Genomic DNA, 3,234 nt, shown 5'->3' with positions numbered 1-3,234 from the left:
CCCTTAGTTGCAATTGGTGACAAGGCTGCTGTGAGAGCCTCAGCAAGTGACCAAGGATTGAGACTGATGCACTTGCGTGCCAATATCCTTGGTAGCCACAATCCACCTTCCCATGGAGCGATCTTTTTATCTCTGCACAGGCCAATTTGTGATCGGTATTCATTCCTTCCCAAACTAACATTTTAACAAATTGATCTCTTAGGGGTCCCAGAGGAAATTTTCTCTGAAGGCTTCTCTCTACCCTTTTGATGAAGGTTGCTAGGTCCTCAGTTGCCTTCTGGGTAATCCCTGCAATGGGGGACCCTCTTCTAGCTTTTTCCATGCCGCTAACTCTAGGGCTCTTACTTGTTCTTGATATGGGGCTGGGATGGCAGCCTGTAAGAGGCCAGTAGAGAATTGGTCACTGGACCCTGAGAGCATCCCATAAGTAACCGGAATGGGAGGGTTAGCGGCCTGGTTCCATTCAGCCTGAGCATGACATTCTTCATCAAAAAAGGCACACAACTTTAGATATAAAGGACCAGGAAGAACAGCTTTAGTTAGGTTCTTCCAATCCTGAGTGGTACACTGCTCGTGGGCGAGGCCCTGGAGGATGGTTTCAGCCCAAGGAGAATTGGGCCTATCCTCTGAAACAACTTTCTTTAGTTCCTTTAAATCTTGTGCCTCCCATGGGTACCATATAGCAGGCCGATTACTCCCTGGGTTAGCATTTACCGGGAAGGCCATACAGGGAGCGAGGAGGTTAGAGTCATTGAGTTCTCTCCCAGTATCATAAAATGGCCATCGGGAAGACTTTTCGCCATCTGGACAAGTTGGCAGCAATGAGCCTCCCTGGGGCAGAAGTGGGCCCTCACTATGTGTAGAGGCTGGCTGCCCTCATGGTTCCTTTAGATGAGGCAGTAACTGTTCCCCAGGTGAGGATGGACAATAAGGAGGAGGGCAAGGGCTTTCATTGGAGTCTGATGTGGCCCCAGAATCAGATGCGGCCATGGGCATGTTAGAAGCACCAAAAATGATATCAAAGGGGTCGAAGGGCTCTCCTTTAAGATCCTCAACCTTGGGAGAAGTGGACAAAGATGGACTGGGCTCCTCATTAAAGGTCTCCCAACGTTGTTTACTATATGGCAAGTTTCCAGAAGGAGATGCAATGGGAGGTACCGGTGGCTCTTTAGGCAGCGGCTCTTTGGGGGGAAACTTGGAGCCCCTTTTGGGAGGTCCTGGAGAGAAGCAGGCCTTAAGGGCAGATAATGTAGGGTAGACTCCCAATGGGGGACTCTCCTCTAAATTGATTTCCCCCTTCCTAACAAGTTGTTCTACACAATCCTACGTGAACCAGTCAAAAAGATTAGTGGCAGGAAGCCAAGGAGCCACCCGAGTAAAGGTGTCCCAGGCTTTTTATGCCTGTATATCAGACAACTCAAGGCCCCTACTTTTTAGCATAAGCTTAAGAGCCTTGAGTGCAGGGTCATCATATGTGGTGTGCGTTTGTCCCATCCTTTCAGGGATGCCCTTACCTCGGAATTCGCTTAGCCTGGTCCACCAGTACTTTCGGTTTTGTAGTTGTGCCTTCACTTTGGCCACGGCTTCTTTGAATCAGCCTCGAGGTGCCCCACGTTGGGCGCCAAATGTTGGGGTCTTTATCCCCCTTGCTCTTCTCGACCAGTGACAAGGGAAGGGAGCACTCCCCAACAAGGTCAGACCGGGAAAGGTAGGGACCACTGACGGCCTGCACCCAACCCTCTGGGCGGAGGACAATCAGACGCGTCAGGGAGACCAGTCACAGCAGGAACTCGTTTATTGAGGAAGTCAAACAGTTTTTATGTAGGGTGAAGGCTTAGGCGGGAACCAATCAGCTTAAAGGTCAGCGAGGCATTGGGGTGGGGGGGTCACGCTGGCAAGAGTCCCATAGGACTATATGGCAAGCGTGAGCTGATCATGTTCGTAGAAATGTTGTTAACCAATCCCTGATGGTGGTCTGACTTATCATCATTAACTTTTGAAACCGCCTTTGAGGCCTTGATCTTGCTCACCCGCCAGGGAGTAAGGAGTCAGCCTGAGTTAGTTAACGTGTCATTAGTCCCAACAACTATCTTGCTCTTGTTTGCTAATTTGACATGTTATCTGAATAATAAAACCATAGGCATGACATCCCATTACCTTTGCTATATGGCAATACCTACTAAGAACTCCTCAGAAGAGTATCATATCATTACATTTCTGTATTTTATCGATTAGAAGCAGTCACAGATCTTGCCCAGACACAAGGGGATAGGAATATACAATAGTGTGAATATCAGGAAGACAGAAATTGGGGGTCATCTGCATATCTATCTACCACAAAAAAATTATAGACTACTAGAAAATATCTTAAAGGCAGCCCAAACAGAAAGATGTTACTTATAGAATGTAAATATAGGATTTTAGCAATTGAAATCAGAAGTCATAAAATTTTCTGTGCCAACACAAAAATGTATCTCATGACTTTTTGAAAAGTATATGTTCATAATTTAAAGTGGAAGGCAAATTAATCAATAAGGCAAGAAAATACAGTATTTTAGAATTAGGTAATTCTACTAAAGATAAATTAAGTAGATGGATTTGGAATATAGCAATAATGATGCAAATATTAAAAATACTAATAGTAATAATAAAATATTTAACATTTATTGAACAATTTCTTTATGCCTATCGTGTTTGAAGATACTTTAAATGACTCACATGTTGCCCTCAGTAAATATATTATTACCTCGAATATCAGATAAGAAACAGGATTTGAAATGTAGGGGAAAAATTCTGAGAATAGGAAGTGCTTGGTCATTATTCTTACATTTTTGTGTGTGAGGGTGGTGAGCCAGGGATGGAATTAAAATATCTGGATTTAACAGTCTGGTGCATAGTGGGATAATTCTGTTATTATTATCTTGTCCATACAAAATTGTTAAATATGGTCACAAATATGTACTCATATATATTTTCACTTTTAAATAACTGTTTATCTTACATCACTTGTGTTATTTTCATCTGAAATGTACTTACTGATATTTAAAAGCTATTAAAATTTAAATCAACATTTGCATATATTTCAAGTTCTTCCTTATCTACCAAAATAGAACAAATAAGCTACTTTTACATTCAAAAATTTTTAGTACCCAAATGCTATGTTTTTCAAAATATATGTACATTATTGCATCTAATCATTTTGTATTATGTTAATAATTATTTTATGTTTTTAAC

This window comes from Sciurus carolinensis, chromosome 10 (assembly GCF_902686445.1).
Source record: "Sciurus carolinensis chromosome 10, mSciCar1.2, whole genome shotgun sequence".
NCBI classification, from domain to species: Eukaryota; Metazoa; Chordata; class Mammalia; order Rodentia; family Sciuridae; genus Sciurus; species Sciurus carolinensis.
Note: the sequence above shows the minus strand (reverse complement) of the source record.